This window comes from Heliangelus exortis, chromosome 7 (assembly GCF_036169615.1).
Source record: "Heliangelus exortis chromosome 7, bHelExo1.hap1, whole genome shotgun sequence".
Lineage (NCBI taxonomy): Eukaryota > Metazoa > Chordata > Aves > Apodiformes > Trochilidae > Heliangelus > Heliangelus exortis.
This window is the reverse complement of record NC_092428.1, coordinates 24,388,364-24,408,668: the sequence shown is the minus strand read 5'-3', so window position 1 is coordinate 24,408,668 and position 20,305 is coordinate 24,388,364.

Sequence of the window (20,305 nt, the reverse complement as noted above, 5' to 3'; positions counted from 1 at the left end):
GGTGTGCCTCAAATCATGGTAAGATGCCAAACAAATATTTCAATGTAAATGGTACCAAGGAATTACTGGAGTCTGGACAGACTCCGAGACCATAGGCTGTGGAATCTATTTTATTAAAGAGCTTCTCCAGACCCCTGGATTTGATTGTATTTGAGTGAAATCTGATGTTTGCAACTTAAGATCTTCTCTGAACAGAAGGGATGGTATATAAATGCTGTCAGTTCAAAGTTTGGATTTTATGCATCTGGAAAGGAAAGCTATTCAGAGTATCTCCTTCCCTAGATAGAGACTTTCCTCTCTCCTGTTGCCAGCAACCTTGGGACTCAGTGGGCTGAGCCAGTACATGGTGTCATTTTAGATGTCCTAGCACATGCTACCTGCCTTCTAGCTGCCAGAAGAGCACACTAACAGGTGAGAAAATCATACCTGGCAGCTCTGTGCATGCTCAGCACAGTGGTATTTGTGCCACTGGCTCATTTCTCATCTCAGTGCTGTTGGAATTAAATCCTGTCCCTCCACATAACAAGCCTACAGATCCTACTAAAAGCACAATTCCCTGTCCCCACAGCTGGCAGTGTTAGTCAGTAAATAGCAATTGTTACAAGGAAAGGAGTCCTGCCCATGGACAGAGAGCTATTACAGACACTGAATCAGGATGTCTTCTGAATATACACTGAGTAAAACCAGCAAAAAACATCAAGACATCCCCAAATCTCTATAATCTGACTTACCAATCACAGCAGAGTTCAGTTCTGCTCATTCAGTCTTTTTGACAGCCCTGGGAAATTTCAGCAGAATAGGAAAGCCCACGGAGAAAGCACCAAAGCATAAAGCATATTTTAGTGGGGCGCATTTCAGAGAGAAGATGAAGTTTCTGCATAGCTAAGGGAAAAAAGAAAAGCCTTTGCAACAATAAAATGTCATCAGAGGACAAACAATCATGCATTATATTCCTGGTTTTTGTTGTGTTCCCTGCAAATCAAACTTATCTGTCTGTGTATTGTGTTCCATCCTGGTCACTGATGTTATAAAAAATTTCAGTAGAAAACAATCTCTATGAAGAACTGTCCAGAAGAAAGCCATTTTTCAAGCTCTTTGTTGGGAGAGGCTCTGGGGAAGGCTGACTATTCCACATATGCTGTCTGTGAGCTCACTGAAGGTACTGGGAGACTAATTAGTATATATTTTAGGTATTACTAATAGCCATCTGCTGTAGATTTTACGTCTAGAAACCACAATACTTTATTTCTGTATTAAACTTATAAATCACTTTTTCTGCCTGAGTACCATTAAGCAGTGATGTACTATGTGATCTTGAATACAAGGACATTTGGCATCTAGTATTGATGGAGAACAAATCCCATCATCTGTCCATGGCTTGTAATTATCCCTTTTCGATTATTTTCCTGACTGCATGACTTTGTGAAAAATTATCCACCTGCAGCTCAAAAAGGCAATTTCCATTTCATCCTCTTGAGGCAAAATCAAGAAAAAGAGATCAGGACTCCACCTCAGCTGGGGTACCTTGGCATCAGCAAGGAGCATGTGCTCTGCACATTCGCCAGCTTTGCTGCATCGTGAAAGGGAGGAACATAAAACAGTAATTATATATATCCAGAGATGAGCAATATCCAGCATGAACATTACTGTTTATGGGAAAAGATAAATGTCTGATTCAGAACTAAGCGTAATGTGAGCCTGACAAATTGAAATCTGGGTGTTTCCAATAGTCATACCTTCCCACTTCATGAAATCAACACTGGACTCCTTCATGCTTGTTTTAAATCTTTATCAGGCCATTGTAAATAATTAGAGAGTTCATGCTATGTTTTGTAAGTAACATTTACTCAATGTTCAGTCATGGTGGCAGTTTGGGATGAGAGGATGGCTTCTAAAAAATGGGGTAGCTCCCAGGAAAGACATTACCATAGGGAAAGTAACTGAGAAGTGACTGACAGGATGTGGATTCCTTATATATTTGGAAGATGCAAGATACATAGTGACAGACTTGGCAGAACCCAAGGAAAAACGTGATTGGTGAACACCAAATACCCAGAGATGCTACAAGTGTTGAGTGATAGCAACATTTCAGCATCATCCTTCTCAGGGATGGTGTCATGTCCTCTGGTATATGCTGAGCTACTGTCTGGCTGTGCTCTACACCTCAGAAAATATGCAGACAATAAGAGAAAGTATTAATTTCTGTGCATGCATCTGTGAGACAGGGAGCAAGAAAAGGAATACAAAGCAGTGACCTTTAATGGATGGAGTCAGAAGCAATCAGCTTCACATCATAAGATTAACTGAATGTCAGATACTTTTCAGAGTGGCAAAGCTGTTGGAAATTCCCCATTAGTTCAAATTTTTGAGCTCCCTAAGTAGGATGTTTTCAGCATCACACCAAAATCTCCTCAAAGTTCCTGTGAATGGTGAGATGAAACACAATGGAAAAGTTCCTAGATAATGGTGGCTTAGTTCCAGGATGTCTGTGTCTGGAGAATTTACAAATATCCAGCTCATTTTAATGGAGATAGTGGGGAGGTTGAGAGGTGGTTTTGGTTGGGGTTTTTTGTTTGTTTGCCTCTTTTTGGTGTCGCTACACTTCAAAGATTTCCCCCTCCCATCTTTGAGGGAACAAATTGCTTATGGACCACAAATAGTTACCTGATATTAGGACTATTTTTGAGTAAAAGTATGGTGCTTCATATTTCTTATATACAACAGAAGTCTGTAAATGTATCAATGTTTGTTCAGTCCTGCTTGCTCCGTTACCGTTTCTCCCTCTCCTAGGATCTGACACTTTTGTATTTCCATTGCTTCCAATATATTTGTTCCATAATATATTTGTTTTTAGACTCTCAGGTTTTTCCATTTTTAGTTTTTGGTGTTTCTGGTTTTTAAGCATAGTTTTGAGTAAACTATTTGAAATCCTGGGGTAGGCAATACAAAAGCAGAACAAAATAGCATCACAAATTCTTCTCACTCTGGGTTTTGCAGGACTAAATGGGCATCTCTATCCCTTTTTTACCAGAACCACTCTTGATTCTGGAAAAACTACTGCTATGGGACCAAGTGGATACTGTTGAAGATTTTTTCTAATGCACAAGTTTTTTGTGAGGAAATGAGGATCTGACTAAGCTGTTATATTCCACAATTCTTGATTGCCCAGACCTCTTGTGCATTTTTTTCTTAGAGGCTCTGGAACAGTGCTTCAGCTTCTCAGTAAAATAAAACACAATTCAGTTGGCACAGTCTGATCCAATCCAATTGCAAGCACTTTTACCAAGGTCTTGTGATATTGGACAGAAGTTTGGAACTTGTGCTTTCTGGAAAACCTCTCGCCTTCAGCCTTTTGGTCAACTTTGGGAATAACCCAAATGTTTGAAATTCTGGGTTTTAATCAGTTGTAGCATGGGTGGATGAAGAGTATGCTGAGGTTAAGTAAAATTCCAGTTTATTTACCATCTGTTTGTTACTAATTCAACACTGGATTTTAGAATAATAGAAATTGCCAGCTGGACTGAAGGGAGCTATGGGGAAAAAAAAAAAAAAAAAAAAAAAAGATTGAGATATGATGTACCACAGGTCAGACTGACATCCATTGTGGCTATCAGTTTGTTGGATCATTTGCAGCTGGAGGAACCTGGGAGCCATATCAAGATCTGATGAATAATTAGGGAATCCCAGCAGCACTTTTAGCTCTCTTGCTACGCTCTCGCGTTTGCTTCAATTGCTGCTCACAATTATTACTGGCAATTGCTCCATGGGGGGAAAAGGAATCAGTGCAAAAAGAGGTCAGAGAGCTGAGAAAAGAGCTAATGATCTTGCTTGGCTCTGTGTGATGGTTTTGTGATTCTGCGCACCACTTAATTCCTGGCTGGATTTTTGGCAGCACTGCAGTTTCTCTGGGCTGGTTTTGGTGATGCTAGAAAGATCCTTTTTTTTTTTTTTTTTCCTTTGTTCAGTATACTTTTCTATACTTGAAGCTGGAGCTCAATGGACAGATTCAAATAGAAAAAAAGGGGCTTTCCCCTCTGTTAGTGTCTGTTCAGTGAGTATGGGAGGAGGGGGAAGCATAAAAACCTTAAGTGTCTGGAAGGTCTTTTCTCCTTGCTTGGACTGCAGATTCAAGACAGTTAAACACCTTTGTATTAAAGACATTCTGGGATTTTTCCAAGGGCAAGGTCCTGATTTCCCAATATACCTCACTGATCTTATTTTTTCAGTCATTGATTTGTATTTTTAGAGCCACAAATGCTTCTGATTTCAATGATTTCCATCCAAATTGGGGTGTTGTCTGAATGTGTGCTGTTCCTCCACACATGATGTGCAGGACGTGCTGGTTTCTGTGGGGTGGTTGTTCACACAGAGAGAACAGAAAAGAGCCAGAATTTTCTTCCATCACTGCCCCTCTCTGGAGAATCAGGGGGCTAAGCACTCTGTGCCCATGTACACTTTTTTATAGCTATGATTTCTTAAAATTAATCCTTGGAAATTTTTTTATAAACCTCCTTTCAATAATCTTTCTATTAATTTTAAATAGAATCACGTCATGATCACGTGCATCACAGTTTTATCACACAATGGCTGCATCTGTGGTCTATGAACACCTCAGTCTTCTGTAAGCCATAAAGATCTCAAAGCTTAGCAATATTTACACTATACAACCTGCTCTTCCTCCACATTAGAGCTGGACTACTCCCTCTAGAGATTTGCTAAATGCTCTGTGCAATTCCAAGCAGCTTTTGGCCAGAACATTTTCCTTTTTAACACTCAGGTCATAAAGTGCCTATTAAAAGGATATTAAAGCCAAGAGAGAATCTATCCAAAGCCTCAAGTAGGCACTGAATAAGGCCCATACTGGAGAATATGCTATATAAGCATGCTCATAAATCATTAAAATTAAGATAGGATCTACCATTAATAAGTAAAGTTCAAGGACAGCCTTTATCTTTTTAAATTATCCGAATTTCACTGTCTATTAGCATACCATTTAGAATGTAAGAATGGTTGTTTTTATCCTCTCTTTTGGTAATGACATATTATGCAGAATAAAGAGTCTTAGCAACTGTTGTAAGATGCCATAACAATGCTGGAATTATTCTTTGGGGGAGGTTGTTGTATTAAGCAGCAAGTAATTAATGGTAAATTGCACTAGAAATTCTTGGAAAAAAGACAAATTACATGTGCTCTTTTACTCATACCCAGCAAGTCCCCTGTAATTAACATTACTTAGATAAATATGAGAGGAATTATTAATGATGAGATTAACTCCACATCATAGTGCAAAAAGATGTATTTCACCTACGCATGTGGTAGGAATTGAGTTAGTTGTAATTGCTAAAAATATCTGACATTATTGCTTTGTGGAAATTCACTGCAGAGCTATTGGTTATTATGCAATCCCTGACATTTGTGTTGTGACTTCTGTCCCCACAGATCTTGAGTCACAAGATCAGTTTTACTGGGTGGAATGCAGGGTATTTTGTTGAAGCTGCAACTACTTGAGAATATGAAATGCTCATTGTAGATAATGTGGGTCAGAACCAGTCAGACCCATCAGGCTGTGGTGATCAGGTAAGGTATAATAAATCACTAGCAGAGAAAAAAGGGGACTGACCCACTTAGCACTGTATTCAGTGCAGGTTCATGAGTTAACTCACCACTGGAAAATAAGAATAAGTAGGGAATTGACAGGGGAAAAAAGGGAGCACAGAAGAACAGAAGGCAACTATTTCAAATGGGAAGTGGAGAAGGGCAGGGTACTGAGATGACATTTCAAGGGCAAGAGGAGGGAGCAGCAGAACAATTTCCTTGTGTCATTTTGTCTTCAGTAGTGGTTGCACTTGCTCTGGTGCCTTTGATCTGCACATCTGGGATCTTCTAGACATAGGAGGAAATCTGCAGATTACTCTTAAATTCAGAAAAAAACATTTTCCAAACAGGTTTATATTCTTCCTCAGGTACTTCACAGTATGTTGACAATTAGGTACATGGTTTTATTCCTGTTTCTAGGCAGAATCATGCCTGCTGGTATCAGCTGAAGGGCTGGTGCCTCCAGGGAAGGTTCATGCCTTTCAGATCATTAAGACTATTTATTATGTGACCTTCCTTGCCACTGATTTTCCTGCTTCACTGAGGATCTGTTTGAATCCTGTTTAATTCTGGAATCTGACCAGCTTTTACATTAGACCTGACCTGTATCCTCCTTGAAGCACCCCTTCACATAGTGGCTTTTTATTTGAAGATCAACAGGACATCACTTTAGTTCCAACTGGGAGCATTTTGCTTGGTAAAACCATCACCAAGGAGAACTGTGTATGTTTCAGCACAAAGGCATAGGGGGAGTGCTCAAAAATCATCGTGGGCCTCATTTGACCTCCCTGGCACGTACAGAGGGACAATAACCAGAGCTCCCAGGTTAATTAATCAAGGCTCTCAGAAATGCAGATTTTTAACAGCTTCAGATGTCTTTCACCTTTTGTGTAGGTTCTCATTTGAATCTAGCTCACATCACTAAGGATGGAGGCAGGCAAGTGATTTCTGCCTGCTTTGTTCAGCAGTGGCAAACACTGGTGACCTCAGTTGAGCCTTCATTTCATTAGATACCTACAGGTTTAATGTCAGAGTAGTAATTAGCCACCTCAGTAGCCAGTCTTGGGCTGAATGTGTGTGGAAACACTGATACTACATGGAGTCCCTTCAGGTCATGCTGGATGCACACACTCCACGATTGATTGGACACTTCAGGTGTCACACTGTGCTTTGTACCTGGTCTTATTTTCCATTGCTTGATCTCTTGTGTGTTCCCTCTCTGAGGGAAAGGGGTATTAAAGGATATAATTTTACCTGTCAATCAAGTAGACTGGCATCTCTTGGGATAACTCAACTGCACTCAAAGTCATTCAACTTATTTTCAAGATATAAGAATAATATAAAATTGTTCTCCTCTTGAATTATATTTCCCTTTGATGATATTTTTTCCCAGTACATGTAAAGACACTTTGGTGCCTTTTTCAAGGTAAAATAATTATCTCCTGAAGGTAGAGGTGCCAGACTGTGTGTGCCTCCATGGATTTTTAAAGCTTTGCTAGGGGGTCTGTATTTTCTGATATATCTGTGCAGTGCCTGGCACAAGATGCTGCTGCTCCTGGTTAGGGTCCACAAATTGGTCCTTGAAGGAAACATGAGAGTACTGTATCATCATTTAATGTGATTTTATGTATTTTCATGTGTGTACACTGCACTTCTGACATAGTACGCTGCTTTATTAGGATTTGAAAAGTCTTTATGGAACCTGAGCCAAGGCAGACACGGAGGTAGGGGGAACTATTAGAAGAAAGCGTGAAGGCCGTGGGAGACAAGAGCTAGCAAAATTATTAGACAAGAGAGGACTTTTGGGATACATTTTCCCTTATTCTTCTCTTATAATACTGAATTAAATTGTTTAAACCTATAACTTGAAGGTTACAGGGAGGAAAGCATGCTCCCTGAGACTGTTTAATGCCATTTTTTACCTGTGTGATGTAGTAACAAGATGATTTTTCAGCTGTCTCTGGTGGTTAACTCTCACATTTCTTTGCTGCCCAAGACGGTGCTCTGTTTTCTGTTAGATTGGGATTTCCATGGATGTTTTCAGTTTTTTATTGTGCCCAACAACACAAGAAATGAGAGTGTGGGATTCTACAAATAAATAACCGACCCCTAAATTATTTTGGGAACCCAAAAGTTTTAGGAGTTAAAATACCTCAGGAAATGCAGAATTATTTATTTATGACCTCCACAGCATGCTGAGCTCTTGAATACTTACATCCCTCAAGCCTGATTTGATGTCCTCATCTGTAATAATGACTGAGAAGACCCAGAGAATAATGATTTTTACTGTGTCCACAAAAGTGCTGCTTTAGCAACTGTAACTTCTGCTTTAAAAGAGGATGTCATCAATGCAAAGGGCAGCTCTATATTTTTCTGTGACTACAGCAGCACCATTACTGTCCAGAAAAATGACAGAGGAATGGATTTACTGTTTTTAGGGCTCCTCAATAAGTCATTGGTTGCAGTGGAGAAGCGTTTGCCTAATTTATTGAGGAAGCAATCAGTCAACAGAAAATACATCCCAGACATTAAAGTAGGCATTTGGGTCTCTGCTCAGCTCAACAAAATGCCCTGACAGGTCTCTGTAAAGGTAACTCAGACTGCTATTTTCTGACATTAGGTGGGCTTGCTTTGGTTAGAGGCTTCAGGAGCAGCCTGGGGATGTTAGCATGGGGAAGACACAAGCCTTGAGAGACACCTGAGAGCACCTTGCCCAGAGAAATGGGTTTGATCACTGTGTCTGCTGTGGAGAGGACAAGGGGCTGTGGGTTTCCATTGAAGCCAGAGATCCAGGTCCTAATAGGAAGGACCACTACTGGTTTGGAATACATTATGTAAGTACCCTTAGTAGAGTTTAGTCACTGAAAATTTTAAGAGCAGGCAGGGTGTGTTACATCTGTAGGTCATTATGGTATCTTGAGGTGGGTATCACTGTGCCAAGCTTTTTACAGACCTTGAAGAAACATCCAGAAAGTAGGAGAGTGTTGAGGTTTAGAAAGATGAAGCTGAAGTCTCATAGTGGGACCATCCCAGCCTTTGTGGTTGGGACCATCCCAGCTGCAGGGATGGAAGAGAACACAGCCCATAACTACAGCCTCCTGCCCCTTGTCTCTTCCAGGTATCACCTTCCACTGCAGTGAATCCACAGCTAAGGCCATTCAGGGCGTGCTATGATCCCTGCAAGGCTTGCTACCAAGGTTTGTCCTACCTGGACCTCAGGACTGCTTTGCAGAGCTCTCTCCTCACTGTCTCCTTTCTCCATCCCTTTGTTTGCCATAGGTGGCAGTGCCAGGGATCAGAATTGTTCTCTGTCCTTTCAAATGTTTTCTGGAAGTCAGGATTTAGGTATAAACACTAGATAGTGAATTTAACTCCAGCAGATGAAGGGAAGTTAATGCACACTGGCCCAGTCCTGCTCTGTTGTTCTTGCCCAGCAATCCATCAGACCATCAGAGAAATGCTCTCCCTGCCCCTGGTTTGAGGGGACCAAACCCAGCAGCTCTTAGCAAGTGAGTGTGCAGAGTACTTGCTGCCAATCCCACAGCATGCTCAAGAATAAACATATTTCACTGCAAACTGATCAGGTCTACAGTGATTATTTTGTAGGTGACCTCTGCTCTTAGGAGAGCTATTTACCTCTCACTCAGAAAAGGTTAACTGCAGCACAATAAATAATAGGTTAAATAGCTTTATAAGCTGTAATAGCAGTCTAATGAAAACATTTCCAAGGTTGAACACTACTGCTTCCTATGTGCCTTTTTGATTGAATGTCCTGAATTTGTGCTCTAAAGGACAAGAGTAGAAGAGGAAAAAATGGAGCAATAGATATTCAGTATTGCAAACTTAACTTATTTGACTTCGCTGATTTTGGTGTTTTTTTAAAGTCATCTCTGAAATATCATGACTAAAATCAACCTTAAAAAGAAAAGTTAAGTTTGACCCCTCATAGTCACAATGAAAAGTGAAAACACAAATCACAAACCAGAATAAACTACTAAACTGCAAACCGTATTTTTCTTTAACTTTCCTCCCTTTAAACTCATGCCATGAATTTTGTCATGACACGATTTTGAGGCACAGAGTCCCTTGTTGCTGAAATCATTAGATTAAAAATACTGTGTATGTCAGCAGGCAAAGAGGTATCACTTCTAACAGTCAGGTCTGTTCTGCAGGGGTGCTGTCATGCTATTGATTTCTTTTGAAGTCTGCATCTTTACTATTGACTTTCCTAGCAGTGCAGATATTTCCTCTATTTTTTGTATCAAACCTGCTGGGATCAGGAGCTGCAGCAGGAGCCCTTCCTCTTTCTATTTGTATTGCAAGTGCTGTAGAGCAGCTGTATAGCTGGTTACAGGGTTTATATAAAAACTGGGGGGGAAAAAAGACATTTTTAAACTAAAAACTCTATTTTAAATTAAATGCTACATTCATGTCAGAAAATATGTCTGTTAAATTGGGAAAATGTAATCTCTTGGTCAAAGCATTTAAAGTTCAAAGTCTTAAATGGCTAAACCAAGAAACTGTGTTCCCCTGGGTGCAGAGCCAGAGCCTTCAACCCATATTTCTCTTCTCTGGGGTTCATCTCCCACCATTTTCTCCATCTCCAGTACTGTTCCTGCTGTCATGAGCACCTGATAAATCATTTCCTTTCCACAGAAGCTGTAATGGTGCATCATAGAAAATACATTATCCTCAAGATGCTTCATTTATGAAAGCATTTTGGGACATTTCAGCTACAAGTCCCAAGAGTTACCATGAAAAAGCTTGATGTTCTTCCCAGTACTACTGTAAGGGTTCCACTGCACACACTGATCCTTCCAAGGAAGTGGCTTCAGTCCTGGCATTTTCTTTCTCATTCTGTTGATCCAAGATATTTTTCAAATTTCCTTGACACAGGTTAAGCCTTATCTACTCATTCAGGCTTTAACTGGAGGCCAAGAGTTTGAGAAGAATGAGTTTAATTTTGCAGGTGTGCAGGGATTCATTTGAACTGATTCTTAGTCACTTCTGTGTCCTGTTAATTGACATTTTATTAGTCTTGTACATGCATCCGGAGGGGATCTTGCATTGGATCAATTTTTAAGGCATGAAAAATAAATAAAATTACATTAAGAGTCCCTGAGGGACCGTTTATCCGTTTCACCAGAGGAGTCTTCTGTTAAAAATTATGTGGATACTTCAGGGGTCACTAATTGTTTCAGAGATCTGGTGGAGTTCCCACGAGAGGCCTCACCTTGCCAGATACATCAGATGTTTGCTTGCTTCTGGCAACATACCCTTTGTAGATGGATCTGTTTGCAGTATTTGACATTTTTCTAGTGCCATCTCTGGGTATGCAAAAGCAGAACTTTGAGGACGAGCCTAAGAACGTTTTTCTTTGAAATAGCAAGATGTCATTTCACAGCTTCTCAGGATGGACTCTACTTTGTGGACTTGTTTAGAAGAACTCATAGTTGCTTTCTTTTTAAAAAAAAAAAAAAAAGTGAGTTTGAAGAGAGAACAGAGTTGGTTAGAAATTACATGCTTTGTAGTATTTGAGATTTCTCCTTCATGGTAGCAATACTGTTACAAAACTATGGGTTTGCCATAACCAGTTTAATTAGCAGGACTTTACTTTGATCTGAATCTACTAGCCATAAAAGAGACAGATCTCCATAAATATGGTTTAAAAATATTTTACCAACTGATGCTAATAAAAGCAAGTGTTCTCTAGACACAGTCTCCATCCTCCTAAATGATGGTCAGTTCATCTCATGCATGTGACTGGTAAGATACCTCTTGAATATTTTAAGGCCAAAGAGACCATTGCAATGGATGACTTAGGCTCTCAAGAAGTACATGTATTCCAGTAAGCTCACTACATTCCTTTCAGAAACATTTCAGACAACTGCTGCTTATTTTGAGATATTTTTACTATTACTAAACTGTTTATAATGTGGGGGTGGGTAGGATTTTGGTGTGGACCTTTCCCTCGAAAGTTTTCTTAAGGGATTATCCATAGGTTGTACATACTTTGCTATTTAGTAAAGGCTCAGTTTAAGCTAATATTGAGCTCCACATCTTTAGACAGCTGAGACCAGAATTTTTAAAAAATTTTGCAAGTGACTGGGGTTTTTATTTCCACTGGATATTTTCTCCATTTCCAGCTCTATTTTTTCTGTTTAATGGAACATTTTTGCCCAGTCAATCCTAGACTGGCCATAGAAATCTCCTACTGAATCCCCAAAGAGCTGATTGCTGGGAAGATACTTTTGTTTGAATAAAAGTTTTCAGTAGCAATTTGCCTTTTGTTATTCCAGTTTGTATGATTAGCACAGCCTCCTTTTGTGCACATTGTGAATATTTCTGAGAATTTTCATAAAAATGTCATTCGTTTGAAGGGATGGGGGTTTCACCATTGTATGTAGAGCTTATCAGGTTTTTATCTATTTCTCATTTTCCTTTGTATTGTTTTTGTTTTCTGATTGCACTCCTCAACTTCCTTGCTTTCTTTCCCATGTGGGTAGATTCTCTTTATGAATTTCTATTTCTTTCAGTATTCCTTTACCTCTGAGTTCCTATATTCATCTTTAGTTTTTAGTTTGCTGCTGGGGGCTAAAGTTATCATTTAGTCAGCTTATTCTGCTCTCCTGCCCCCCAAAAATCCTATCTCTTCCTGGACAATAAACAGTTCTTCAGCTTCCTTGCCTATGTTGAGCTTACTCTTTTTTTTTATTATTATAGTTCTGAAATATTATGTTACTGCAGTGTCCTCTCTCTGTTCAGTGGAAATGTCTGCCTGACCTCCCTGCCTTCCCTGCTTCATGCCCTTCACTTCTGGGCTGCCTGGAACATAATAGAGGGGGGAGTCTGTTGTTGGGGATTCCAAAGAGAAGATCAACTCCAGGTCTCTAGCTATAGAGACAGAGATAGCTTCACCACATTTCCTGGGTCAGTAGCTGTAATTTGGAAGTCTGAATTCTGTTTAAAACCTCAAGCTCCTGCAGAATGACAGCTGTAGTAACTCAGATGTTGAGTTGCTTTCGTGCAATGTAAATAAGGGCCGGCAGTGGGTTAAAAACAGTGCAGGAGATGGGATGAGCATGAACCACAAAGGAGCATCTGAACAGGAGGCCTGGGCCACCTGAGAGTTTATGGCAGTTATGGGTTGATTGAGCCTTTGATCGTGTACCTTAATGGGCATTTTTCTGCTGAATCATCACACAGCAAACTGTTTTCAGGATGGCCATTAGTGAGGCTTTTCTAAAGGTTTTGCAACAAAGGGCAACTGGTCAGTGCTCAGCTCCTGAGACTGACATGGATATTTTGTAGGGTGCTCAGCAGCTCATTGAAAATCTTTATACCTTAATTCTGTAAAATGGCAATAACCTTTTTGCTGACCTTGTCCATTTAGATTGTGCAGCTTAGGAGCTGTCTGATTGAACAGCACCAAAGCAATAGACCTGCTGGTGCAGAAACTGCACAAACCTTTGAATTCCAAGTCCCAACACTACTTCTGCTGTGTGACTTCTTAGTGTGATGAATCAAAACCTCTGGTTCTGCACTAGAGATTTTCCTGCTCTGCAGCATAGCTGGGACTCAGATTGGGTTTGTAACCTTGCAATTGAGACTCACGTGGAGTCCTCATGCCAGAAGTAACTTCACTGAGATACACAAGACAATACTGGGGAACAAGGACTTGAGAGCAAATTTGAAAAAATTAAGGCCAGGATGTGATAACCATCAAGCAATTTTATGCACTTAAAATTCATCTTCTATCCCCATTTTTTATAAAGAGACACAATTATCTACATGTACCTCTCTACCTCTGCTTTACCATCCTAAGAAGAGATGCTGCTTATGCATTAATTGAATACCCAGAGGCAATGAGGAAACTAAAACTGAAAGAGATCATTGCACATCACAGAGAACATATTAAAATTCATCAACCCAAAAGTTTTGCAACTTGCAGAAAGAATGGATGTGAATAAGGAGTCTCAGTAGCATTTCTAGGATCAAGAAACTCATGTTTCCAAAAGTCTACCTGACACTGGATGGCTTTCTGGTTGCTTCAACTCTAAGAGCAGACTTCAGAAGTGTGAAGGACAAATGCAGGGATAGTCTGGGAAACTGATATTCCTGGACAATGTAGGCGGTCTGGTCCTCTTTCACATTTCACTTTATCTGGTCTATCTGCTTGTCCAGAATTACAGCTGCATTTAATTCAGCAAAATGTGGCAGAGGTACAAAGTGGGGTTTGTTTCAACCAAGCCTTCAGGAAATAATCTCTGTCCTTTCCAGCTTCAGGGAACAAAAGATATTTTATAATTCCCAATTTTTAGTGAGGGTAGGCACTATTTATCTACTCCCAATTAATTTCTTATGCAGCAAAAATGGTATCCATCCCCTGTAGCTGTCTCAGCCTTATTAAGATATCACCCTGCCTCTTTGTATACTGTTTTTTAGAAAATCTACTTTTCATACCAATTTTTTTGTATGAAAAATGAATTAATACAGAAATACATTCTCTTTCACACATTTATGTAACCCAGTGACATTGCCTGTAAGACACTCCATTATTTGTATAATACTGGACTCAATATCTGGCCTTCACTATTAAGTGTTGTGCTTCCAGCTCTTCAGGTTTTTAGTTCAATTTTTTTTTCATGCTATAGAAGATGGTGCCATCAAAGACACATTTCTGTTTGCATACAAATATTTTCTCTAATATACTATATATATTTCTCTAATATCCTATATATAATATACTAGAGAATAAAGAATACACTCCACAAAGGCATCTGCCCTCCTTTTACATGTGCATGCACAGCCACACACAACTACACTCTCCTATTGTTAATTTATTTAAGAAAAAAGTCTTAAGATACCAGTCACTACTACCTGGTACCTCTTAATATTTCTTAGCTTTTTGAAAAATATCAGATCCTCAAAGTCGAAGTCTCAGGCAAAAAAGTGTAAAGATGGAAATTTTTCTTTTAAGATAATAATAAATAGCAGATGGGATTCAAATGATGTAGCATGAGTATTTCTTATTTCTCTCTTGTTTTCTTTGCAAGACTCATTCAAAACTGAGGCATTGATGGATAAGTTAACATGGGTAGAAATGGATTTAAAAATAGATTAAATATAAATTTGAAGTTAACAACCTAAGAATTGGCCAAATCCACAGAGATTACTCAAACAAACATCAAAAGACACAGTTCAGGACATGATAGGAATTAAAAATGGAATTTGATATTGATTCTGGACTGCCTTCTGTGGCAGTCCCATTATAGGTCAAGTCTGAGAAAACAGAAGGGAAAAGATTTTGGAAAGGAATTGCTGTCTGAGTAATGAATTCTGTAAAACTTGCCCTGTTCTGTTTTGGTAGCAGCCATTAATTTTGCCTCATCTTCTTCTATCTCAGTAAATAGAGAAACTGTCTTCTAAAGGTGCTCATGGTGTCCAGGCTGATCAGGGACAGCCTGAAGAAACAATGTAGAAAGGAGGAAGAGGATCAAAGCTGCATTATTTTGACACAAAATTTAAGAAATTAAGGAAAAAATTAATTAAACACTAATATATTTTAAAAGACTGTATGGTATAATTATCTCCACTTCAATAATGGGAACTTAAGTGACAAACAAAAGTAATTTTTCCTTTATGAACCCAGTGTTGTGGGTATTACTTAAGCCTGGAAAAAGTGTTTTCCCACTGAAATTAGGAACATCACTATAACCAGGTTAGGAAGACTCTCCCAAGAATATTATCATCTGGCAGTGCTAAAATATTATTTCTTAGCACACAAATATTATGTTGCATTCCACACTGGAGGATTCTGTATTACACTTGATGCAGTTAAAGATAAACTGATCTGGGAAGCATAAGTGAGGTGTGCATCATCATGTCTTCTGTACAAGGAGAATAATTCAAAGTCATTTATATTTATAATCTCTGCTTTAAAAAGGTCAGATTCTCAGAGACAGAAACAATTATGAGCTAAATTTGCTGGGAGAAAGCATTTAAATGGAAAAATGTAAAAAATAATTGGGCCTTGTTTATGAACATTTTACCAAATGCCAAAAAGTCACAATCACTTATTTTGGGGAAAACATTATATTGCTCAAAAAAAGCCCCCAACTCTGCTTAGAATAAAAAGAAAAATACCCAAATCTGAATGTGTTTAAATATATATATGTATATATGAGTGACAAATGGAAGGAAAAAGACTCATGTAGAAATTTGCAGTCAGCAGATGTGGAGATGAAACCTATGTTATAATATTTTTAAGTATGTAAAACCCATGAGAAACATAACAATAGCATTGTTACCTTACTTGGACTTCTCAGTAATAACAAAATAAAGTTTAGTTACGTTTTCTATTCTTGGCCTCAGAGTCAATGAATATTAATGTCAGAGGATGACCACAGTGAAATAATAATTTCAACTCCAACAAAAATGTAGGAGAGTGTCTAACAGAACTTGTAAAATCAGCAGATGCAGGTAGATTGCAACTAAGGAAAAAAAGCAATGGTCAATGGCCATTAATATTGATTGACTGACTCTAGGAAGGCAGAGCATACCCCAGAGGACTTGAATATAATAACCACAATAACAATATTTGAAATAAGAAAACAGGATAATTTAGGAAATTACCAGTTTGTTCACTCATCATCAGTTCTGAGCAAAATAAAGGCATGTCTGAGACATGCCTAGTAATAAAAGAAATAATAAGGAGGAAATAAAAAATGCCAATCAACATGTTTTTATGAAAAAGGCTCTTGGTCAACTGAATGGATGCTATTTTCCAAAATGAAATTTCATGTCTATTTTATCAGTATAATATTGTTAACATAATGGACTTCTCTCAGACGTTTGAGATGATACATGTTATATTGATTTGTGAGGCAGAGTGATACAAAATCAATGGGGCACACTTTGGATGCATTGAAACCTTGTTAAACCATGGATCTTAAAATCTAATTACAAAGAGAATTTTTGTCAAATGTCTGTATCCCACAAGAATCTGCTCAGACCTGCACTAATCAACAAATACATCAAGAAGTTGGAAATAAAAATTAGAAAGTAATTCTGGATTAAGTCTATAAATAACATAGAGCTTGGGGGAGCATGGAAAAGAACAGATTGCTGTTCTGGCAGTTTGAAGATACCAAGCAAATAGTAGGTGTTACAGCTTGGCCAAATGTAAGTTCATGTATCTGAAAAAAAAAAAAAATAGGGGATGGACAGAGCATGGAAGGCTTCTGAAGGCAGTGGCAGAAAAGAAGTCATGGGGGTCACAGTCTTCATGCTCACTGAGCATGGTTCAAAAAGCTACTGTAATCTTTGAATGTTTAAATGTGAGAGATCTCAGTGGGAGCACTGAGGTTAAATTAACTCTGCATTTGGCACTGGTGAGATTGCTGCTGGAATGCTGTTTGGTTCTGGTGTCCACACTTCAGAAGGATATTGATGAATTGGAAGGAATTCAGAGAAGAGCCACATGAGTGCTTACAGGCCTGGGAAATGTGCCTGGTTGTGAAAGGCTCAAGTAAGTGTATTTAACTACCAAAGAAGGCTTAGAGGGTGACCTGATTACAGTCTAAATATATCTGTAGGGAGAAGGGAAAGGGCAGAATGAATTTGATAAGGCTCTGTGGTGTAGCAAACAAAGGTGAAACAATGACTGGTAGTTCAAAGAAGATGAATTCCATCTAAAAATGAAGTGCAAAGCTGAATAATGAGCAAACTAACCACTGGAATAACTTGCTAAGGGGTGCAATATTTCCTTCCCTGGAAATCTTAAATTCAACATGAGATTTGTCTTTCCTAAGAAAAAAAAAACAAAACAAAAAAACCAAACCCAAACAAAAAACAGACAAAAAAAAAAAAAAAAAAAAAAAAACCTACAAGAAAAAAGCATTCTGGTTATGGACTGCAATCAGAATCAGTTGTGTAAGACCAATGCCTTGTGGTAGATGTCACGCTAGACACTCACTGGGGTATTTTCTACCCTTAAAAAAATATCTATGAATCTCTCTTTCCATACTGACTTCAGGGGATGAAATTGAGCCAAGAGAAATAGAACCAGAATATAAAGTAAAACCCTCTACAAGTGACTTCCATTAATTTCTGGAATGGTCTCCCAAGAGGACATGTGGGGCTGGGCCTTACCACAGTATTTGAAAAGAAGGTGGTAAATGCAGAGGAAGAAATCCTTCAATACTGAGCCAGCAGCCAGGGTAATAAACTCAGGTATTGTTTCTTACCCTGTTTTTCATACTGTTGTGCATTTAGCTGAGCCACAGCTGCAAATAAGTGTCTTGAAAATATGCTTTATTCCTCAAAACTCTCAGTCTGGATGTTTGTCTGCCCTGTTAGGAGAGAGGAAGCCACCTTTCTGAGCTCCAGTGGTGACCACTGTGACCACTGTAGCTTAAACTGAGAGCTGAAAGGTGGAGTTGGTCAAATACCTCCCCAGCAGAAACATCAGCAGAGGTGGAAGACGTGAGGACACTGCTAATGTTTCTCTGCCCTATGTTGTCTGAGAGTTAGTTTGAAACCTCTTTTATTATTTTCCCTATCACTCTTCACCTGCCACTCAGTCCCAACCCATTCCTTTTATCATGTTTTTCCCTGTGCTGCCATCTCTCCCTTTCTGGGGACAGCCAGTGTTTTAGGGGGACATTAAAGCAACGTACCTGGTTTAGCTTAGGAGAACACTGCCTGAAGCACATTGCTCTCAGCTTATATCTCAAAACTTAAACATTATGGAGCAGGACAGACTATTTCTGCTAAAAGTGTTTCCACAAAAAAAGAAATTAGTATAAATTTTCTACAGCTACCTTTCTGCTTTGCTCTCACAGAATCTAGAAGGGGGAAAATCCTAAATAGGGAAATTATATCCTAAATATAAAAATAAAAATCCTAAATATCAGGGAAATCTTGATATTTTTATCAGATTACCTGCAGTGTCAAAGAACTGGTATGGCTGAGATTCTTTCAGGTTGTATGTTTCTGGGAAACATACTTCTCTTTCTAACTTTATATTACACGAGGTCTCTAGTTGATGTGTATTTCTTACAGAGTATAAATCCAGAAGCCTGATGCTGTCTGTCATATTTAGAACCTCACTGCTCTGATATTCATGCCATGCAAGCATCTGTCACTCAGACCCACTCATAAATCCAGACTTACTAATAGGGCTCTTGCATATTCCTATTTATCAAGGAGCAGAATGGTGACTCTGGACATAGAAGGAAATGGCAGCAATGATGAGGTTGCAGCTTATAATGTTCTAGTGTACCAGAAAGCTGAAATTTCAAAATTAATAAAACCTCCCCAAGCCCTACATGTTAAAGGCAGTCTTTTGTAATGAGAGAAAAATTAATTTCCCTCAAAAAGATGAAGAAGAAACAAATGTATCTCTTTTTCCAAACCCAGTTTATGACCACAAAACCTGAAAGCATGTTCAGTTTTTATGATCCCTGCAATATAGATTGCCAGACCTTTAGGTTTCTGTCTGCTTGTTTTTCTCTTGGAGTGGAAAAAAAAAAAAAAAAAAAAGTGTTAGAATAAAAGACCATTTTTCTCTAAGAAAAAAAAAGTCAGTGTTGTTATTATCCATTACCCATTCTGAGGGTTGGTGTCTCCCTTCAATAGCAATGGGATACCTGTGAGTAGGGACTTGGGACTTGGGATTTTACCCAGTAGGGGCTTGGGATTTTACCCAGGACTGAGATTTCCTAAATGAAAGTTATAAAAAGTGCTGAGCAATTTTTGCTGTCACAGATCCTGGTATTATTTAACCCTGATCAGAACTTGCTGAGCTCTGCTGGCTTGTGCTCCAGGGGAACTTAGTGTGTTTTGAGTTCTGCAGCTTATTAACTGATGCTACAACATTAACTTGCTGCTGATAAGGTTTAATGGACAGAGCAGGGCTTGCTGCCCTAACACCATGTTCTGAGCATCAGCAGAGTGCTCACCACGCTGGGCTGCTGGCAGCTCTCCTCCTATCCCAGGCTAAAACCCCATCAGCTTTATGAACAACAAGAAAATGCAAATAACACTGAGTAATACCTCAGGGTGAGGGGAGAGGGGGGAAGGCTTGTAGTCTTTGTGTGTGTGAATGTTTTTTTTTCTCTATTTCAAAATGTGCTTAAGCCACTTCAGTGGGGTAGGCTGGGAGGTCACCTTGCTCACCAGACCCCTGTGTTAGGATTGGATTTGGCTCCAGCTGAGAATCAGTGTAACTCAATACCCATCAGACAGTGGTGACACTTAGGTGTGGTCTTGAATATTTTTCCATCCCCTATCTGGAGAAGAGTGAGGATTTAGATACCAACAATGACCAGCTTAGGAGCACGGCTGGTTTCAGGAGCTCTGCTCTGTGGGGATGTACTGGGTTTGCTGCATGGTAACCCAGGAGCTTCTGCCCTCTGCAGTTAAATGTATATGATTTACATCATCTCAGTGAGGGTGAAGCTCCTCAGGGAGTAGGATATTCCAGTGTGGAGTGCAGCAATGCCAAAATATTTTAAAAGTCTGATCTTTAGCCAATTACTTTTCAAGGTCAGGGCATTCTCAACTCCCTGTGTCTCTGCAGCAAGCACATCTCTGACTCATCAAATTCTTTCCAAAGCCAAATTGATTTATTTTTTCTCTTTTTTTTCTCTCACTGTGTCCATGAAGTCAAACAAAACCCCAGGACTTCCATTCCCAGCAGGCAGCT